The sequence below is a fragment of the Grampus griseus genome, assembly GCF_964374135.1.
Source record: "Grampus griseus genome assembly, chromosome: 6".
In the NCBI taxonomy this organism is placed as follows: domain Eukaryota; kingdom Metazoa; phylum Chordata; class Mammalia; order Artiodactyla; family Delphinidae; genus Grampus; species Grampus griseus.
Window position 1 is genome coordinate 58,678,933 of NC_139000.1, and position 24,326 is coordinate 58,703,258.

General features: G+C 35.4%; 1 pseudogene across 1 annotated transcript; it reads left to right on the forward strand.

Annotated features, from left to right (window-relative positions):
- Positions 1-10,766: 10,766 nt before the first annotated feature.
- LOC309824240 (nucleosome assembly protein 1-like 1) lies at positions 10,767-12,421 on the forward strand (annotated as a pseudogene). The gene has a single exon. The product of its transcript is annotated as a nucleosome assembly protein 1-like 1 (transcript).
- Positions 12,422-24,326: the final 11,905 nt, after the last annotated feature.

A 24,326-nucleotide genomic window follows, 5' to 3' on the forward strand; every position in this document is an offset into this window, starting at 1 on the left:
AGAAAGATAGGCAAGATGAAAAGGCAGAGGGCTATGTACCAGATGAAGGAACAAGATAAAACCCCAGAAAAACAACTAAATGAAGTGGAGATAGACAACCATCCAGAAAAGGAATTCAGAATAATGACAGTGAAGATGATCCAGGACCTCGGAAAGAAAATGGAGGCAAAGATAGAGAAGATGCAAGAAATGTTAAACAAGGATCTAGAAGAATTAAACAGAGATGAACAACACAATAACTGAAATGAAAACTACACTAGAAGGAATCAATAGCAGAATACGTGAGGCAGAAGAATGGATAACTGACCAGGAGGACAGAATGGTGGAATTCACTGCTGCAGAACAGAATAAAGAAAAAAGAATGAAAAGAAATGAAGACAGCCTAAGAGACCTCTGGGACAACAATAAATAAAACAATATTTGCATTATAGGGGTCCCAGAAGGAGAAGAGAGAGAGAAAGGACCCGAGAAAATATTTGAAGAGATTATAGTTGAAAACTTCCCTAACATTGGAAAGGAAATAGCCACCCAAGTCCAGGAAGTGCAGAGAGTCCCAGATAGGATAAACCCAAGGAGAAACATGCCGAGACATATAGTAATAAAATTGGTAAAAATTAAAGACAAAGAAAAATTATTGAAAGCAGCAAGGGAAAAACGACAAATAACATACAAGGGAACTCCCATAGGTTAACAGCTGATTTCTCAGCAGAAACTCTACAAGCCAGAAGGGAGTGGCATGATATACTTAAAGTGATGAAAGGGAAGAACGTACAACAAAGATTACTCTAACTGGCAAGGATCTCATTCAGATTTGATGGAGAAATCAAAAGCTTTACACACAAGCAAAAGCTAAGAGAATTCTGCACCATCAAACCAGCTCTACAACAAATGCTAAAGGAACTTTTCCAAGTGGGAAACACAAGAGAAGAAAAGGACCTACAAAAACAAACCCAAAACAATTAAGAAAATGGTCATAGGAACATACATATCAATGATTACCTTAAACGTGAATGGATTAAATGCTTCAAACAAAAGACACAGGCTCACTGAATGGATACAAAAACAGGACCCATATATATGCTGTCTACAAGAGACCCACTTCAGACATAGGGACACATACAGACTGAAAGTGAGGGGATGGGAAAACATATTCCATGCAATGGAAATCAAAAGAACGCTGGAGTAGCAATACTCATATCAGATAAAATAGACTTTAAAATAAAGATGTGTTACAAGAGACAAGGAAGGACACTACATAATGATCAAGGGATCAATCCAGGAAGAAGAAATAACAATTTTAAATATTTACACACCCAACAGAGGAGCACCTCAATACATAAGGAAACTGCTATCAGCTATAAAAGAGGATATCGACAGTAACACAATAATAGTGGGAGACTTTAACACCTCACTTACACCAATGGACAGATCATCCAAACAGATAATTAATAAGGAAATACAAGCTTTAAATGACACAATAGACCAGATAGATTTAATTGACATTTATAGGACATTCCATCCAAAAACAGCACATTACACTTTCTGCTAAAGTGCACACGCAACATTCTCCAGGATAGATTACATCTTGGGTCACAAATCAAGCCTCAGTAAATTTCAGAAAATTGAAAGCATATCAAGCATCTTTTCTGACCACAACGCTATGAGATTAGAAATAAATTACAGGGAAAAAATGTAAAAAACACAAACACATGTATGCTAAGCAATACGTTATTAAATAACCAAGAAATCACTGAAGAAACCGAAGAGGAAATCAAAAAATACCTAGAGACAAATGACAATGAAAACATGAGGAAGGGATGCAGCAAAAGCAGTTCTAAGAGGGAAGTTTATACATATAAAAGCCTACCTCAAGAAATAGAAAAATCTCAAATAAACAATCTAACCTTACACTTAAAAGACCTAGAGAAAGAAAAACAAAATCCAAAGTTAGCAGAAGGAAAGAAATCATAAAGATAAGAGCAGAAATAAATGAAATAGGAACAAAGAAAACAAGAGCAAAGATCAATAAAACTAAAAGCTGGTTCTTTGAGAAGATAAACAAAATTGATAAACCATTAGCCAGACACATCAAGAAAAAGAGGGAAAGCATTCAAATCAATAAAATTAGAAATGAAAAAGGAGAAGTTACAACAGACACCGCAGAAATACAAAGCATCCTAAGAGACTACTACAAGCAACTCTATGCCAATAAAATGGACAACTTGGAAGAAATAGACAAATTCTTAGAAAGGTATAATCTTCCAAGATTGAACCAGGAAGAAATAGAAAATATGAACACACCAATCACAAGTAATGAAATTGAAACTGTGATTAAAAATCTTCCAACAAACAAAAGTCCAGGACCAGATAGCTACACAGGTGAATTCTATCAAACATTTAGAGAAGAGCTAACACCCATCCTTCTCAAAGTCTTCCAAAAAATTGCAGAGGAAGGAACACTCCCAAACTCATTCTATGAGGCCACCATCACCCTGATATCAAAACCAGACAAAGATACTACAAAAAAAGAAAATTACAGACCAGTATCACTGATGAATATAGATGCAAAAATCCTCAACAAAATACTAGCAAACAGAATTCAACAACACATTAAAAGGATCATGCACCATGATCAAGTGGGATTCATCCCAGCGATGCAAGGATTCTTCAATAGACGCATTTTAATCAATGTGATACACCATATTAACAAATTGAAGAAAAAAAACATGTGATCATCACAACAGATGCAGAAGCAGCTTTTGAAAAAATTCAACACCCATTATTGATAAAAACTCTCCAGAAAGTGGGCATAGAGGGGACCTACCTCAACATAATAAAGGCCTTATATGACAAACCCACAGCAAACATCATACTCAATGGTGAAAAACTGAAAGCATTTCCTCTAAGATCAGAAATAAGACAAGGATGTCCACTCTCACCACTATTGTCCAACATACTTTTGGAAGTCCTAGCCACAGCAATCAGAGAAGAAAAAGAAATAAAAGGAATACAATTGGAAAAGAAGTAGAACTGTGACTGTTTGCAGATGACATGATACTATACATAGAGAATCCTAAAAATGCCACCAGAAAACTACTAGAGCTAATCAATGAATCTGGTAAAGTAGCAGGATACAAAATTAATGCACAGAAATCTCTTGCATTCCTATACACTAATGATGAAGTATGTGAAAGAGAAATTAAGGAAACAGTCCCGTTTACTGCTGCAACAAAAAGAATAAAATACCTAGGAATAAACCTACTTAAGGAGACAAAAGACCTGTATGCAGAAAACTATAAGACACTGTTGAACCTAATTAAAGGTGATACCAACAGATGGAGAGATATACCATGTTCTTGGATTGGAAGAATCAATAGTGTGAAAATGACTATACTACCCAAAGGAATCTACAGATTCAATACAATCCCTATCAAATTACCAATGGCCTTTTTTTACAGCATTAGAACAAAAAATCTAAAAATTTGTATGGAGACACAAAAGACCCTGAATAGCCAAAGCAGTCTTGAGGGGAAAAAAAAAAAAAAAAAAACGGATCTGGACGAATCAGACTCCCTAACTTCAGACTATACTACAAAGCTGCAGCAATCAAGAGAATATGGCACTGGCACAAAAACAGAAACATAGATCAATGGAACAGGATAGAAAGCCCAGAGATAAACCCACGCACCTATGGTCAACTAATCTATGGCAAAGGAGACAAGGATCTACAATGGAGAAAAGTCAGTCTCTTCAGTAAGTGGTGCTGGGAAAACTGGATACCTACATGTAAAAGAATGAAATTAGGACACTCCCTAACACCATACACAAAAATAAACTCAAAATGGATTAGAGACCTAAATGTAAGGCCAGACACTATAAAACTCTTAGAGGAAAACATAGGAAGAACACTCTTTGACATAAATCACAGCAAGATCTTTTTTGATCCACCTCCTAGAGTAATGGAAATAAAAACAAAAATAAACAAATGGGACCTAATGAAACTTAAAAGCTTTTGCACAGCAAAGGAAACTACAAACAATATGAAAAGACAACCCTCAGAATGGGAGAAAATATTTGCAAAGAAATCAACAGACAAAGGATTAATCTCCAAAATATATAAACAGCTCATGCAGCTTGATATTAAAAAAAACAAAGAACCCAATCCAAAAATGGGCAGAAGACCTAAGTAGACATTTCTCCAAAGGGGACATATAGATGGCCAAGAGGCACATGAAAAGCTGCTCAACATCACTAATTATTAGAGAAATGCAAATCAAAACTACAATGAGGTATCACCTCACACCAGTTAGAATGGGTATCATCAGAAAATCTACAAAAAAACAAATGCTGGAGAGGGTGTGGAGAAAAGGGAACCCTTTTGCACTGTTGGTAGGAATGTAAATTGATACAGCCACTGTGGAGAACAGTATGCAGGTTCCTTAAAAATCTAAAAATAAAATTATCATATGACTCAGCAATCCCACTACTGGGCATATTCCCAGAGAAAACCATAATTCAAAAAGACACATGCACCCCAGTGTTCATTGCAGCACTATTTACAATAGCCAGGTCATGGAAGCCATCTAAATGCCCATTGACAGACGAATGGATAAAGAAGATATGGTACATATATATACAATGGAATATTACTCAGCCATAAAACGGAACACAGTTGGGTCATTTGTAGAGATGTGGATGAATCTAGAGACTGTCATACAGAGTGAAGTGAGTCAGAAAGAGAAAAACAAATATCGTATATTAAAGCATATATGTGGAACCTAGAAAAATGGTACAGATGAACCAGTTTGCAGGGCAGAAATTGAGACACAGATGTAGAGAACAAATGTATGGATACCAAGGAGGGAAAGCGGCAGGGGGGTGGTGGTGGCGGTGGGATGAATTGGGCAATTGGGATTGACATGTATGCACTGATGTGTATCAAATGGATGACTAATAAGAACATGATGTTTAAAAAAATAAAGTAAAATTCAAAAAATTAAAAAAAAAAATGTCCAAAATGTTATCTATTAAAACTATGCTATGGTCCCACCTTTGAACTCGGCTCCCCTCCTCAGATTTAATCACTATTAACTGATATTTTATGTCCTTACGGAAATTTCCTTTGCATATGCAGCTATGTGTTTGTGTGTGTAAATGTGTGTGTGTATATAGCCTTCAAACAATATTAAATTTGTACCTTTAATTTTTGTTTACATAACAATATATCTTAGAGATCTCTTCATATACACATGTCTGAATTTACCACATTCTGTTTCACAGCTACAGAGTTTCTGGACTGTAACACTGTAATGTATCTCATCAGTTCATTACTGATGAGTAGGTGGTTTCTAGATTTTGGCTATTACAATAGTTCAATAAATAGTTTTAATGCCAAAAAAAAATGAAATTGAGTACATTGTCAAGGTGATGTGTCAAGGTGATGCTATTAAAGATTAACTGACTGACATAACTGGGACATTAGTTTTCTTTTTAAATTAGGATCACTTCCAGAATGGCATCAAGTGAACTGAACTGTGGCCTCCACACATACTGTCCACTTAAGAAGTCTCAAAGACAGAAATATTCTAAATCTATGGGCATGGAATATTGAACTTCTTGCTGGCTCATACCATCCACTGAGAATACTAGATAATGGAAACATCAAATGATAGTGGTTTTAACATGGAAATGTTCAGTTTAGTCCAGAATTCATACTGCTCATTACACATTCAACAAACATATTGATCATCTCAAGCTAGTTACTAGAGAAAGAAAAAAGTTGATTCTCTTAAGAAACCTAGGAGCCTAAAGACTGATTTCTGTCTCATATGCCACTCTCTCTAATGATTTGCCTTTACCTCTCCCACTGGATTATTATGACCTGTATAAACTATTATAAGACCCAGAATGCATACTAAATCCTTAAATGCCTTTCCAAGAGTATCCTGTAGTTAAGTGTCAGTCCTCCTGTCCTCACTCCCTACCCCCAGCTATGGATGTGGCCTTAGTCTGTTTTTAGAAAATATAAGTGGCCAAATTCTGTATATCAGGACCCTACCCCCATGCCCACAGCTGAAATGACTAAGGATGAGCGCCTAGCCCAAGGTTGACAATTTGTGAGCTGAATAACAGCACCTGGTGTGGCTTTGAGCAAAAGCTTTGTCCAATATGGACAAGGATGATTGGTTAGGTCAGTCACATACTTTCTCTGGGGAATTTGAACCAATGGGGGGGAAAACTGACGGTGGAAAGCAGAAACAAAAAGAGATTGAGGAAAGATAGTACACAGGAACTACAGGGCAGCAGAAACTCTGAATAAAGACACTATGACAGGGCTTCCCTGGTGACGCAGTGGTTGAGAGTCCGCCTGCCGATGCAGGGGACACGGGTTCGTGCCCCGGTCCGGGAAGATCCCACATGCCGCGGAGCAGCTGGGCCCGCAAGCCGTGGCCGCTGAGCCTGCGCGTCCGGAGCCTGTGCTCCGCAACGGCACAGGCCACAAGAGTGAGAGGCCCGCGTACCGCAAAAAAAAAAAAAAAGAAAAAAAGACACTATGACATAGGAGAGAAGAGAAATAATAAAATACAGTCATTGTGGCTGAAGTGATATACAGAGAGAAAGATAAACTCATTTTTTCCCCTACTCGTATCAGAGCTGCAAATTTCTGAAAAAGCAAAAGAAAAACAAAAACAAAAACAAAAAACCCTGACTTCCATTATCTCTGAGTTGGCTATGCAGCTGCTCCTGGATTTCTGTGGTATTTCTCCACTGTAGTCTTCTAATAAATATCCATTATTTAAGGTGAACTTAGTGAGTCTCTGTCCCTTTCAATTGAAAGAGCCTAAAATATTTCATTATGACAAATGTGCAAAATATTTACAAAGGGCCCTAATTAATTACCAAAGCAGACTTCAGGTCCTTGACCCTGAAGAGTTGGTAATATAACAGTTAGAATGTACCTAAAGGAAAAGATAAATCATAAATAATAAATGTATAGATATACACATAATCCATGTTTGATGATTTTTCAATGATCTGTAGATATACAGACACACATATAAATCCATAGATAAATACAAGAACAAAGATCACTGTGATATGTTCCTAAATGCAGCAGCTATTCTAACCCTGCATGCCTGGTGGGAAATGTTTTCCCATAAGGAAATGTGCATGGTATTTCAAGGAGGAAGAACTCAGAGCCAGCACTGAAATATGAGAAATTATAGATAAAAGTTTTCAAGGAAAGTATGAGAGAATTTTAATTGAGTGCCAGCTAAGATGCTGACATTACATCAGAGCTCATCACGTATATGATCTTATGTAATCCTTACAAAAAACTCTGGGAAGTTTTATATTATAAATTATAAAAATAAGAAAATTGAGACTCAGGGAGTTTGAAGTAACTTCTCTAAACTCAAGTTTGAAATTGAAATTCATTACTTTCTGGCTCTAAAGTCCATATTCCTTTCATCTCACCAATATGCCTGCTCTTCATTCAACATAATCATCTGACGTCAAAAAGAACATAATAACCTCATTCCCACTAGAGCCCTTGAGTCCTGATGCTTGTGCCCTTACTCTTTGCCTGAAAGTTCTAGAAAGGAAATCCTTGCTAAATTGTAAGTGTTGTCAAGGAAGGGACTACCTTCACTTAATAAAGTGGGGTCTGTCATGCAGTAGGTGGTCAACAAATATTTGTTGAACAAATGCTTTAAAAGAACTTTACAAACATTATCACAGATTACCCCAAACCAACCTTGGCTATCCAAACGCACCTTTGCTGGGTTCACTGCGTTTGCAAAAAAAATAAATAAAGGTGGTTTTTATTTTATTTTTTTACTTTTTAATTTTTTAAAAACTCTTTATGGGAGGCAAACTCATTTAGAAGTTAAGTCTGTGGGCTTTGGAGACAGTGTCTGTATTTGAAACCTGACTTCCACTTCACAGCTGTATTGCCTTAAGTTCCTTAATCAGTTTCCTAAACTATAAAGGTTAATAATAGATGATAGGTTTGGTGTGAATATTAAATTAGTTAATACTATGAAATATTTAGAACAGTGCCAGGAAATGGATAAACAGTAAATAAATGTGAGCGATTTTAAGGGACCTCAGGGAGTTTTCATTTAATACCACTTCTATACCTTACCTCCTAGGAAACGGCAGGCCTTTCTCAGATCATTTGTTACTTACCAGGGGAGTTGACAGAATCCTGTAATATGACTGTGTTCATATGTCAGGGGTGGTGGTGTGCGTGAGGGGTATTCCTATCTTGAAGGACCTCACACTAATTAACAAATAGCCTACTTTTGAAAAGGGGCCTTCTGTAAATGGTCTGTTCATTAATTATTTTGACTTTGTGAACCATATAGATTCTGTTGCAACTACTCTACTCTGCTGTTGTACTGTGCAAACAGTCACAGGCAACAGGTAAACAAATGAGTGTGGCTGTGTTCCAATAAAACTTTATTGACAGAAACAGGCAGTGGGCCAGATTTGGCCCAAGAGCCAAAGTTTGCTGACTTCTTCTGTAGACACTGGTGGGTGCAGTGTTCAGAAAATGAGTACACTGCTGGGACAATGGCTTCCCAGATGCACCTTGAATATTACGATTTAATCAGGGGAAGATCATTTAAACTTTATGACAAAAGTTTCTCATTTGTGAGTTGGAATAAATGTCCCATGACACTCCTTTAAGATTAAGACTCTACTAAGTCTTAGTATGCAAAGGCCTGAAGTCCCATGTAGCAAAACCAAAATTAAGATTCCTAACTTTTCTACTCATCTTATTCTAAATGGAATCTTGCTTTTCCCACTTAGATTTTCTTTCCCCAACTTGCCTGACAGATGATTTGGAGATTTTATAATGAGATTTAATTAGAAAAGGGGCAAGGCAGGAGGATAAGATGGACATGTTTGCCAGGGCTGGAGAAAATAGTTTTCTGTAAGTTTCAAAGTGAGAAATGAGGGAATATCTATAATATGTAATATAGTATAATATAATCTAATATAATATGTGAGAAAAGTAGAAAGGAAATAAAGTAGTGATGCTGTGTGTAAGAGAAAAGTTTATTTTGAATTGTTTTTCAACAGTGAGCTCTGTGTCTTTAACTGGAGCATCATTCTGTGACTGGACCACATGGGTAATGGCTTCTCAAATATTACACACTTGTAGTCAGTCTAGTACAACCCTAGAGTGAGAAGTGAAGATAGATGACAATGTTACTTAGGTTGAAGTGGCTGTCATTGTGATTTTTACAAGCCTGTGTTTTGGTAGAGGGGCAGTAGCTTCACATAGAACAATAATAGTTAGCAGCCTGGCACTTTTATATAAACTCAAAAAACATTTCCATCTTCTTAAGTGGGGTAATAGTAATGATGGCTCTTGAACAAAGACCATATCCTTACTCAAAACATCACTAATTTCAAATTGCATCCTTCCAAGTTGAGTCACTGCATACTTGAAATAGTACTTTATGTGTTTTTGATATCTTATCCCATTGACAACACTGAGAATTTCAATTTTTTTCTTATTAATATCAGCATATTTTTCTGGAGTTCTACATTTCTGATAGACTACAATCACAATCTAATTAAGTCTTATTAAAACTTTATCCATTAAAAAAATACATTGTTAGTCTTTCATATTATTTCTAAGACTTCAGAAGGCTTCTTGGTAGCTTCAATATGCTCATTTGTCCTACCAAGATTAAAAATGGTTCTTATCTCCAGAGTCTACTCTCAAAACTGCTCTTTATGGTAATAGTCCTACTCAGCATCTATAACAGTGCCTAACATACTTAATAAATATCTGTGGAATGAATAATTAAATGAATAGTCATGGAGAATGACACAGATATACACTTGCATGTGACAAATACTAAACTTGTACAAATTCCCAGTCATAAGAAAACTAAACAAAACCTAACAAAACAAGTCAGTGGAATAATTTATGATCCATTGGAAAACTGAGCTTTCTTTCAGGCTTGGGACAAATGGGATGTTGCTTACTTTCAGGATTAGTCTAGGTATCATTTACCATCACGCTTAAAAATCAGTTGGGTTTTGTGTGAAGTGTGGGAATAAGGTTCACTGAAAACCCTAAGTTAAAATATTCTTTTTCTTCCCCCTTATCTAACTAATGCCACCTTCTATCTGCCAGGATTACATAAGGGTTATTGAGTGTCTCTGCAACCTTCTTTTCTCTCAGCTCACCTTTGGAATTCTCCAGTTAGAAAGTAATGATTCTTTAGAACATTTGCTCTTAAATTAAACTTTTATTTGCCATGGGGAAGGTTAATAGTGTTTTGGGTAAAAAAAAAAAAAAAAAAAAAAAAACACACTAGGCTCACCATTGTCACAAACATGCTAAAGTTAAACCATTATCATGTTCTCCTGCTTCTCAGAAATAATGCACCTTTTTCAAACACCAATGGTATTGTCTATTGCAGGGCAAAGGTCTTCTCTAAGGTAATACTGCTGGGAACTAAAACAGACACAGATATTGAAATGGTGATACCTTATTCATGACCATATGCTGCTACTGATTTTTGCATCAAGGCATTTATCAATTTATTCCTTTTTTCCTTCTTGCTTCAACAGACTCATACTATTATTATTAAAAGTAAAACATGTAATAGGAAGATGAATAAGTAATCGAATATTCACTGATTGATATACTCAGCAGCTACTATATTACTTTTACCCTGTACAGACATGAGAAATGCATTCATAATAAAATATGATTTAAAAATTAAGTGTAGCTTTTTTAGCGCCACCTGCTCGCCGCATCGCCTTCTGCTCCTCCCGCCACCGCCCTGAGTCACTGCCTGTGCAGCTCCGGCCGCCTGGCTCCCTGTGCTAGCAACCGATATTTGGCGTTCATACAACATGGCAGACATCGACAACAAAGAACAGTCTGAACTTGATCAAGATTTGGATGATGTTGAAGAAGTTGAAGAAGAAGAAACTGGTGAAGAAACAAAAATCAAAGCGCGTCAGCTGACTGTTCAGATGATGCAAAATCCTCAGATTCTTGCAGCCCTTCAAGAAAGACTTGATGGTCTGGTAGAAACACCAACAGGATACACTGAAAGCTTGCCTCGGGTAGTAAAAGACGCATGAATGCTCTCAAAAACCTTCAAGCTAAATGTGAACAGATAGAAGCCAAGTTCTATGAGGAAGTTCATGATATTGAAAGAAAGTATGCTGTTCTCTATCAACCTCTATTTGATAAGTGATTTGAGATCATTAATGCCATTTATGAACCTACAGAAGAAGAATGTGAATGGAAACCAGATGAGGAAGATGAAATTCAGAGGAGCTAAAAGAAAAGGCCAAGATTGAAGATGAGAAAAAGGATGAAGAAAAAGAAGACCCCAAAGGAATTCCTGAATTTTGGTTGACCGTTTTTAAGAATGTTGATGTGCTCAGTGATATGGTTCAGGAACATGATGAAACTATTCTGAAGCACTTGAAAGATATTAAAGTGAAGTTCTCAGATGCTGGTCAGCCTATGAGTTTTGTCTTAGAATTTCACTTTGAACCCAATGAATACTTCACAAATGAAGTGTTGACAAAGACATAAAGGATGAGGTCAGAACCAGATGATTCTGATCCTTTTTCTTTTGATGGACCAGAAATTATGGGTTGTACCGGGTGCCAGATAGATTGGAAAAAAGGGAAGAATGTCACTTTGAAAATCATTAAGAAGAAGCAGAAACACAAGGGACGTGGGACAGTTTGTACTGTGACCAAAACAGTTTCTAATGACTCTTTTTTTAATTTTTTTGCCCCTCTTGAAGTTCCTGAGAGTGGAGATCTGGATGATGCTGCTGAAGCTATCCTTGCTGCGGACTTTGAAATTGGTCACTTTTTACGTGAGCGCATAATCCCAAGATCAGTGTTACACTTTACTGGAGAAGCTATTGACGACGATGATGATGATTATGATGAAGAAGATGAAGAAGCGGATGAGGAAGGGGAAGAAGAAGGAGATGAGGAAAATGATCCAGACTATGACCCAAAGAAGGATCAAAACCCAGCAGAGTGCCAGCAGCAGTGAAGCAGGATGTATGTGGCCTTGAGGATAACCTGCACTGTAATAGCCTAAACACAGGTATTATTTACTTATAGCCTTATGTTTTTGTATTTTCTCGGTAGACTCAAGTTTTTTTTTAAAGGAAAGGAATTGATATTTTAAAGATCAAATTTGTTCTACTTAGCATTTTAACTAGTTTTTCTGCCAGATACATTGAATGCACAAATTCTCTCACGCATGTTTGTTCATTGCTACATATTTGGTTCTTCCTGGAGTATTTTTATCTTGTAACTATTAGATTACAGTTATGAAAATGAACAGAACTGTGAAATGAACCAGATTTTTTGTCTTGCTAATTTTTTTTCCTGAAGAACCGAAGTATTTTTTCAGCGGGTAGTTGAATGGGTTTAAGTTCGCTTGCACTAGCTGTGCCTTTCATTACTTTGTTACAGAAATACAGTGACTTATACTAAGACAATTCATCATTTAAAAAACAACACTTGTCAAGACAAGTATATGGTTAAGAATTTCCAGTAAGACCACACCTGATAACTTAGACTGTTAATGGATTTTTGTATTTCAGGTGACAGTTACTACAAAGAAATCTTATTAACTAATAGTATGGTTATTGGTTACCACAGGGAGGTGAATAAAACCTAGTACTTTCAGAAAAAAAAAATAAGTGTAATAGCTATTCTATTCACTTATAACTTATATGAAAAAAAATTACTGGAGATACTATATTTAGAACAAGTCAACAGTAGAGTGAAAAAGAATGGATCTGAAAGAAATATAAACTTAATAAACTTATCAAGTTCATATTATGTGCAATGTGCTTCAAATATACATATGGTTAATAATTTAGAATTTACAGAGACAAATTAAAAATTATTACGCTCACTAACCATATCAATAATTCCATCAAATATAAGTGCTCTAAACACACCAATTAAAATATAGACATTTTTAGACTGGATTAAAAAATAGGACTGTACTATACGCTACTGAAAAGAAACTTACTTTAAATATAAGGACATAGCTAGATTAAAAGTGCAGAAAAATATATATCCTTCAAACACCCAAAAGAAAGTGGCTAGTTTTAATATCAGACAAAGTAGGTTTCAAAACACTGTAAAGAGAGACATTACATAGTGATAAATGGGTCAAACTACCAAGAAAATATAACAATACTAAATGTGTAAGCATCTAATAGAGCTTCAAAATACATGAGGCAAAAACTAATAGAAGTAAAAGGAGAATTAGATAAATCCACAATTATAGTTGGAGACTTCAACACTCTTTGCTCAACAATTGATAGAACAAGGAGACAGAAATCATCAAGCATACAGGAGATATGAAAAACACTATTAAACAACTTGACCTATAAATTGTTATTTATAGAACACTCCACCAATAACCACAGAATACTTATTATTTTCAAGTGCACAAGAAATTTTAACCACGATTGACTCTATCTTGGGCAATAAAACGAGCCTTAAAAATGTAAAAGAATAGAAATTATGTAAAGAATGTTTTCTTTCTATAATATACTAATGTAGAAATCAATATATATATTTTTTAATCTAGAAAATTCCCCAGTATTTGGAAATTAAGCCACACATTTCCAAGTGAACCCATGGATGAAACAGAAGTCATAAGCGAAATTAGAAGCATTTTGAATTGAATAAAATTGAAAACGCAACAAATCAAAATTTGTTGGGTGTAGTTAAAGAAATATGTAGAAGGAAATTTATATAATTAAATTATTATATTAGAAGAGAAGAAAGATTCAAATCAATTATCTAATCTTATCTTCCATCTTACAAAACTGGAAAGAGAAAAGCAAGCAAAAGGAAATAATAAAGATAAGAGCAGAAATAATGTGGAAAACAGGTAAACAATACAGAAATCAATAAAACCAAAAGCTAGTTCTATAAAAAGATCAGTAAAATTGATAAACCTCTAACCAGACTGACCAAAGAGAAAAACAGAAAGAATACAGAAAATCAAGAATGTAAAGGTAGTCATTATCTCAGATCCTACGGACATTAAAAAAATAATAAGAGAATATTAAGCTCAATTTAATGACCATAAATTCAACAACTTAGATGAGACGGACTAATTCTTTTAAAGAGACAAAGCACCAACCATCATTCCAAAAGAAATAAATGATCTGAATAGTTTGATGTCAGTTAAAGAAATAGAAGTTAAAGACCTCAAACTAAGAAAACTCCAGGTGCAGACTGCTACCTTAGTAAATTCAATTAAACATTTAACAACAATAACATCAAAAAATTCCACACAAATTCTTCCAAAATGTAGAAGAGAAGGGAATTCTTCCTAACTTATTTTATGAGGCTAGCATCATGCTGACACCAAAATCAGACAAAGACATCACAGGAAAAGAAAATTATAAAGCAATATCCCTTATGATCCATAGGTGCAAAAACCCTCAACAAAACAAAAGCAAATCAAATCCAGCAATGTTTTATACATTGTGATAAGACATCAAGATCAAATGGGGATTATCTCAAGAACACGAGGCAGGTTCATTTGGAAGTCAACCTGGGAATGGTGGTTGCATTCATTCATGGTAAAAAACAAAAACAAAAAAATCCACAAAAACCCTGCAAACTGGAATAGGAAGGAATATCATTGCTAATGTATAGTATTTAAAAAACGAAGAAACCAAAACTACAGCTAATAGAACAGAAAGGAAAAGATAAAATGGTCTTTATTCACAGACAACACATAGAAAGACGGCAGAAATCTTTAAAAAGAAATAAGACAACTGCTTGAACTAAGTTCAAACTTGCAAAATACAAGATCAAAGTACAAAAATCAAATGTATTTCTATTTGTAAGATGTCAATTTTTCCCAAACTGATCTATAAGATCAACATACGTGTGGTATAGTAATAAATATATCTGGTCACAGGCAAGGCCCAAGGAAGTCTCCTGGGTCTTTTTGTGGTGAAGAACACTTCTACTGCAGATACCCAGAAGGTTCTGAGATCCTCTTACACGTGGCCTCCAGCTGGGGATGACTTTAAAACTCCCTGTGGTGATGGATGTTAACTAGATTTATTATTGTTTCACTATATATAAATATATATATATATCTATATCTATATCAAATCATTATGTTATATACCTAAAACTAATATACTGTTATATCACAATTATATTTTAATTAAAAACATATTCTTAAGGATCCAAGATGGCATCTAAATTCCTTCTGAAAATAATACACAGCAGCAATAATAGGAGAAAAACAAACAAAAAAAACTTCAACAACTCCCCAAGAGACAACTGTGAACCACATGAACTGTGGAATGTGACATTATAGTTAAAATCAAAGTGTTGAAAATTATTTCTGAAGACGACTTTCAACATTGACTAAAAATTTTTGTGTACCATGACACTTTTTATAATTCTGTAAGATTAGATATTAACGTACAAAAAACTATATATAACATATGGATTATATTTGTCAGATGAGACAAATATTGTCTGTTTGGTACAGAAGATTAATCCCAAAGGTTTCAGTTTAATTGCCTCTAGGACAGTAAATATATTTTATCTAAATTGGGCAAAAAAACCCCATAAACTCATGAGCCAATATGACACATTATAGGAGGGGGGTATATAAAATGCTATGGAAGCTTTGTGAACAGGGCCATAATTGAGTATAGGAGGGCATGACACCAATGAGCTCCTAAATGTCAAAGGTACTGTTCTTTACTTATCCTCTACGGTTTCTCTGTTGCATCTCACATTGCTGAAAATATTATTAATCAACTTGAATTAATTCACTCACATTTGAAAATGAGAGGTTTTCACATCATAATACAGATTTTTCCCTTCTCTTGAAACATTGGAATGTAAGGCAACACTTGATTTGCATACATACAGGGCAACAATGAGCTGGATAGGACCAGTAGCTGATTCCTATGCATGAGCAAAATGCTTTCTGATTTGCAAAAACAGGCATTATATTTTGATTCCTGGCATGGTGGCTAAGGACTTGGGAAAAACTGGTTTTCCTGAAAGCAAACACAGTATCAGCACTATAATTAGGAGATTCAGACTGGAGTCAGCAGCAAGAGTTGGGGGGACTGAACCTGATACTCCTGAATTAATCTGGAAAGGGTTTAATGCATCCACAGGTTAGTAGCACACCATGGTTCCCAAAGGAAGCCAGTACAAAACCTCTCTGAAGTAAATTGTTGTGAAATATTTCTTGTGGGTCTCCTATTTCTGCACATCTTGTGAGCAGAAGCCCTAATTGTGTTAAGAGACTATCTTTTCAAGAATATTTGTAGAGCGAAAAGCCTTGGAAGACAGAGGCTATATCTCCCTAAGGAGTAAAGGTTATGTTTGTGTATTATCCAACATAATCAAGATAGTATCCCTCTGGATCACAGGACAGGCATGCCTAACAACCATCATAAAAGAGTCAGGTTCCCTAAGCTCAAGGTATTCATCACATAAAACAATAACATGTGCAGGTGTCACTTGGCCCTCTTCACTTGGCCCGATGCATATTTGCACCTGAGAAATCTGCACAACAAAATGTGGACCCTTTGGCTTCTACCATTGCTGTCAGTAATAAAGTCCTTTTGTCTCTGACCCAGCAGTGTTGTATCTTCTGCCAGTATCTATGAAACTGTGGTAGGCTAAGTTAATAGCCAGCAAGTAGGGTAAAATGTCAGACCCTTCACAGTTCTAGCCTTTTAAAGGGACATTCGTCTATAACTACTAACATTCAAAATGCAGGGCTTCCCTGGCGGCACCGTGGTTGAGACTCCGCTGCCGATGCAGGGGAAACGGGTTCGTGCCCCGGGCCGGGAAGATCCTACATGTCGCGGAGCAGCTGGGCCCGTGAGCCATGGCCGCTGGGCCTGCGCGTCCGGAGCCTGTGCTCTGCGGTGGGGGAGGCCACAGCAGTGAGAGGCCCGCGTACCGCAAAAAAACAAAAAACAAAAAAAACAAAAAAAACAAAAAAAAACACAAAATGCATATGCAATTTGACCAAGGCACTTTACTTCTAGGTTTCTAATTTAGAGCCACATTTTCTTATAGACATAAAGGCACACTAGGATATTTATTGCAACGTTGTTTGGACTTAAATATACACATAGGATAACTCTAGGCTAAACTGTTGGCTCAATTGTAGGACATTCATTGGTTACCTGAAATGACTATATAATGTCCTATTTAGTCACACATATCTATAATGGCTAAATTATAGGACACCCATCGGCTGTATGAAATGAGGTCAAGTTATGTACACTTAGGTGGAAAGATTTTCTGGACATATATTAGGTAAAAATAGCAAACACAAGTGAAAGTCGCATGATGCTTCTGGTATAATACCATGTACATAAAACTATCCACAATATAATATTTCCATATTTGTAACATATATATAATATCTATAACACATTATAGGTAATATATATACAATATTTATATTATTATAATATATAAATTCTGAAATGTCCGCAAAACTCTCAACAGGTTACTGCTGGAGAGGGGACTGGAATTGGGAAGTGACTGCCTAGTTGTCAAGGGCTTTATTTACCAGAATTGATTGAATTTCTAACAATATCAATATATTTGTTATACTGATATGACATAATTTAATATATTGTCATATTACATCAAATAAATGTATTTATATAGACATTACTCAATCATTACAAAATTAATACTCATTACCCATTAATACCCCAAAGTCACACTCATGATGGTGACTCTCTGCAAATTACATTCCTTCTCTTCTCCCAATGCCAGTGTGCTCTCTTGCTTCCTGTACCTGGTTTCTGTTCTTTTGTCCCATTAATATGTTTATTATTATCAGTCTCATCATTATTATTTAATCTTTTACAATTATTAACATACTTCTGGATATTTACAGCAAAGTTACTAATGATAAAAATAATTGTCATAACAACTGTATTATGATATCCCAGTGATTTATATAAGCTCATGGCATTGTGCGGATCTTACACACTATTAGAGAAAAATATAACACAATACAACAGTTTTTGGAAACAAATTTGAACATATTTTGTAAACTTAATCACTTGAACATCTTATAAGCCACTGATTCTACTCCTAGACAGACTTTTACACATGGTCACCAGGAGAAATACACAAACACGTTTACGGTGGTATTGTTCACGCTGTTTAAAAGCAGGAAACAACAGAGATGTCTATAGACTAAATAATCAATACATACACTGTGGTATAGTCATACCACAGGGGATTTATGTAATAGTGAAAAAGAACAAAGTTTAATAAAATGGCATGGGTGATTCTCGGAAACATAATATTTAGTAGAAAAAGCAAGTGGGAGATAGTACAGAAAATAATATTTTAATGAAAAAATTTTAAAAATTGTGCATGTATAAACATGTGATAAACCTTTGTAAATGCCAATACAAAGATATGTGATAACACAGCAGATCATGTACATATCTGTTGAGGGCACATGATGGGAGGATTAAGGAGCAGTAAATGCAACCATGTTGGTGATATTTTAGTTCTTCACTTAGGTGCTGGTTCATGACTGTTCATTTTCTTATTTGCTTCATAATTTACAAATATATACAGTGAGAATATGTACATTTTTTCATATATAACAAAATATCACACATCCATGTAAAAATACCTTGCATATCACCAATCATCTTTGCATTGAATAAATGTCCATGGACTATATCTGTCTTAGTTTTTGGAAGTTATTTTGCAAGGAGATAGCTTAGCTTCTGTCTGGTTGGGTTTTGTGTTTTGAAGGTAACTAACCATCTTTTGTGTCAAGCCCATGTGTCCATGTTCAAAGCTCCTCTTGAGTAACGATCAAGCAGGCAGTAGATATATGCTTATAGGATGCATTTTCACAATTGTGAATTATAGTTTAAAAAATAAAAATATTCTATGCTGGGAATAGCATAGGTGCTACTGGAAGTTTCATGCTGTGTAATGGAAGTTAGGATTATTTTTTATGCCCCATGGTTTCTATAAGTAATATTAACCAGACACCAATTATCACTTCATTGAAGGGATAAGTCACTGTGACATGTACAGCTGAGATCAAACTCATTGTTTTTGCAATGCAAATTAATTAGAGTGGGAGAAAGCTATACTGAAGGGTTAGGATACACTGCAAATGTGAAAAACTCTGTATTTTAAGTAACTCAGGGGAAATGTGTTCCAATTAGTGTATAATGTTAATATGCAATGATCTTATTTATATACAGGTTCAGAACCTGAACATTACCTTCATTACATTACATTCTGAAGGGAACGTTCTTGTCCTGCCTCCAGGTATATTAATAAGCAGGTCCACTCCCTCTTTCAATATTTAGTGTTGACAGTCTTAGAGATAAGAATCTGCAGGGAGATCAGCTCCGTGCTTTGTGACCACCTAGAGGGGTGGGATAGGGAGGGTGGGAGGGAGACGCAAGAGGGGGGAGATATGGGGATATATGTGTATGTATACCTGATTCACTATGTTATACAGCAGAAACTAATACACCATTGTAAAGCAATTATACTCCAATAAAGATGTTAAAAAAAAAAAAAGAATCTGTAGTGAACTCACAGTGGTGTAATGTATAGTTCCTACTCTTAAGGACCTGTTGATCTCATATTACATTACTAACTCTGATTTCCAATTCTCATTTGCACTGTGTGTATAATCATTCACAGTAATCTGATTGCTTAGTTATTTACAAGGCAGTAGTTGGATTTCACATAGATATAAACTGCTTGATGTGAAAGCAGGTTTACTTTGTTAATTTTTATTATGACTGTTTTTGCTTAGAAACAATAAAAAAAAAATTTAAATCAAAGAGTATCCAAGAAGTTGATATGAAATTTGAACCAACTGGCCAACATAAATGAAGAGAGACAGAATAGAGAGAAGGAAAGCAAGAACTTCAAAAATGAACAATCATGATGCTCAGCAAACAAATAACTAATATTGTAGACATAATAAAGTATTTTTCAGAAAGACCTGAGCATAAATAGACACTTGAGAATTCAACTGCTGGGTGAAATTTGGGATATTATCTAGATACTTATTTCTCATTTTTAAGAAGACATATAGAACATTAATTACAGACAGATGATGTTCTTAAATGAGCAGAAGGATTTTGCTGGCAGCTCTATAAAAATACACCCACACAGATACGATTAGCATCCTCACCTCCCATGAAATCAAGAATGGGGATGGAAGGGGATTCTGAAGGTATTCACGATGCATTAATGAGGCAGCAGAGCAAGGTGTGATGATAAAACCAAGTGTCTGCGTGAGATTGTCATGACTGACATTTACAAAACAGAGAAACTAATAAGATAATTATTATCTTTTGTAGCACTTGGTTTAAAAAATAATTCTAAAGCATTAAAACCATGCCATTTTTGAAAAACAACTTGTGAAGCTGAAGACTTGAGATGTGACATGTGTCTGTCACTTATGCATGCTACCTCACTCAGTTATTCCTAAATAATCATATGATTAAACCACAGGTAGACTAAGTGAGTATATTTTTACTTTACATTGTTAATAGGGGAGGAAATTATACCTTGACTATACCTACAGAAAATCTTATTTTAATTATTCCAGAATTCTAGAATTAATAGCAATTTTAATATTTTTCTCTAAATCCACTATCTTCAGTAATTGATGTAAATTAAACAATGACACTCTCTGATATGCCAACAAGATTTAAGGCTATATTTGGTATCTGAAAAAAAACCAAAAAACATAAACGAAATCACAACTCTTTTGAGGTAGATTTGATTTAGTGCTTATCATAAATGAGAAAAAAAAATGAACTATCTGTCAAGACAAAATTGTACTGATCAGTGTTTCAAAGGCAGGTATACAGGACCTTCTTTTAAATTTAAATATTTGCCTGGACATTTATATGATTATTAAAGATCACAGCTAGAGTTTTTACTGCATATGTTTTATAAATATCTAGGTTATAGCTGCTACTCTATTTTTAATAGTTTTTTTAAATTTTTTTATTTTTAAAAGTCTTACGATAGATTATTTCCTGTCATTCATAGAGGAGAACAAGAAGTAGCAAGTCCTGATGTACCTCTATTTTCTTTTAAATTGACCTTTCTATGACTACCAACAGGTGGTGGCTCGGTAGGGACAATGCTCTAAACAAAGTAAATGGCCAACTGGAGCCACTGAACCAAAGTCACACTACTGCAACTGTGGCTTCTTCCAAGTCATTCAGAGATAACTGCCGGCAAAGGGGTGTAGAGAGAGGTGGCCTTCAGCCATTTGGCATTCACCAGCATGTAGGCCAGATCTGCTCCAAGAACCTAATCACCATCAATCAGCAAGATAACAACTTACCCTCTCATTGATTCAGAGCTGAAACATTCACTTTCCCACCATGATTGCTCATTACATAGATACTTTAGCCCATGTGGAAAACATTTTCTTAAATATATAGACTACAATAGTTTTACAATATAATCATACATGGAAGTTACCTATCATAAGTGATTCTGATCCCACTGAACAAATTAGTATTTTTAGTGAATTAAGCTGCTGGAGATTTTCCCCTCAATTTTGGGAATGACACTCTGAAAAAAAATAAAAATGGCACAAACAATATAACTACAAAAACAATGTTTGTGAATTGCTGGATTTTTTTATCTGATGGAGTTAGCTAACTTTTTAATCTAATCAATATTATTTTCTAATGGTGTTTTACTCTCTGACACAATTTGAGCAAAAGGGCTTAGGAGAAGTCTTTTAGTCACTTATTTTCATTGGAGGAGAGCTGTTTGTTTCATTGTACCAACTTCATGGACAGCATAATGATACTGTATAAATTGTCTCAAGCCAATGTCTTTTAAAAGAGATTCATCAGACCTCTGCTTAAGTTACAAGAATCTTGGTTAGTCATTTTGGATTAAAAGAAAGCATGGAATAAATAAATAAATATGTGATTAACTTATAAAAGTTAAATGAAAATGTATTATTTTAAATAAAATGTTCATAATTGTTGTTTTAAATTTCATAAAAATAGCATAAAAAAACTTTGATTTGAGTAGTTATTTTCTTTAACACATCCTCTCCACTTCTGCAAAAAAACAAAAACAGAAAAACAAAAAAAAGAATGACAATGAAGCTACTTTAATTTTTGCAGGTGTTGAAACTTTCCATTTGAAAATGTTCTCCACAACACAAAGCCATCTCTGTTCAGAAATCGATTTTGATAGTACAAAAGCAACTCTGACCAACAGAGAGAGCAGGGCTTAGCAAATTGTTTTGTAAAGGGCTAAACAGTAAATATTTTAGGCTTTGCAGGTGAAGGAGAAAAGAATTTGCTACCCCAAAATATGCCTCTTTGGCATAAAGATTATTTTAGGCTGGTTATTTTTAAGAAACTCCAACACAGGAGAACCTTTGAAAACCAGTACAAGTTATCCTTTGGTAAGAGACATTTACATTTATAAAGGAAATCAGCATATGTAAGGGTGTCTCCCTCTCACTACCAAGAAGAGGATGACCAGATCTCTAGAAACCCTTATCAATGCAGAAGACATTCAGGACTTAAATCTGCATAACAAACATATCATTGTTTACTTTGCCTGAAAACCCCTTAACTTCCACCCCCATACCCATCCCAGCATCTTTCTTTTGTCTTTAGCTGGAGATGGTATTTAAGGTGATGTCTTGGGCCATTTTGGGGAGTTACTCAGTTTTCTTGGATCTCTCCCATATATACAGGAGGTATACATGTTATTAAACTTATGTTTGTTTTTCTCCTGTTAATCTTTTATTACAGGGAGGTCTCAGCCGAGAACCTAGAAGGGTAGAGGGAAAATTATTTTTTTTCCATACTGTGTCTGTCACAAGTACTCAACTCTGCTGTTGTGACATCAAAGCACCCAGATACTAAATAAATTAGCTTGGTTGTGTTCCAATTAAACTTTATTTATGGGCATTGAAATTTGAAATTCATAAAATTTTCATATACCATGATTATTCTTTTGAATTTTCTCCCCAAACATTAAAAAATGTAAAACCCATTCTTAGCTCACAGACTGTACAAACACAGGTGGCAAGGTAGATTTGGCCAATAGACCATAGTGTGCCAATTACAGAGATGGATGATAAAGTCTTTGTTTACATATACACACACACACACACACACACACACACACACACACACACACACACACATACATACACACACACCAATGGAATATATATATATTCCATTCCTACTCAGGTAGGTGTTTTGTGAAGGCTGTTTGGTGGTAATAAGGTAATAAGGTTTGTAAAACAGTTATTTCTAACGATACTCAAGCCCTCTGTCATTTTCACTGAAGGCCACTGCTGTCAGCTAAAACAAGAACCATTTTGGATAGTATCTTATTAGGGCCTGAAAATAAGAATAGAAACTTGAAGATAATCTTTCATGGTGAATTGCATTGAATGACTTGGTGCTCAGTGGCTCTTTATTTACTTTCTGCCTCACTGACAATGAACCTCAAAGCCCACTTAGTCGTTCCTTTGTTTATTCCATCATTCCCCATTAAATGCCAGGTACTTTCCTAAGCACTGGGGAAACAGTAAGTTAGACACGATTCCCAAAATGAAAGAACTCATAACAGCATTGAGACAAACAAACTAATAGCTGGATTTCACTGTGCCAAGTGTGAGATACGAGAAGAGAATCCCCAGGACACCATGGAAGAAAAAGAATGCCTTGACAAGACAGAAAGTACGCTGGAGACCTCAGAGACACAAATCTGTTTAAGATATTTAAAGAAGAGAACACTTACTGCCAATAGCCTCAGATAACACATGTAATATTTATTATTTATGCAATAGCGTAGCAATTGCCTGCATGTATAATCATGAAATATTAGGAATTTTAGGGTTACATCTTAGTGGTAACTCATTTGGATTCTTATATTTTTTAAAATAAATTTATTTATTTTATTTATTTATTTTTGGCTGCGTTGGGTCTTCATTGCTGTGCGCGGGCTTTCTCTAGTTGCGGCGAGTGGGGGGCTACTCTTCGTTGTGGTGCACGGGCTTCTCACTGTCGTGGCTTCTCTTGTTGCGGAGCACGGGCTCTAGGCACCCGCGCTTCAGTAGCTGTGGCTCGCGGGCTCTAGAGCGCAGGATCAGTGGTTGTGGCACATGGGCTTAGTTGCTCCTTGGCATGTGGGATCTTCTTGGACCAGGGCTCGAATCCGTGTCTCCTGCATTGGCAGGCGGATTCTTAACCACT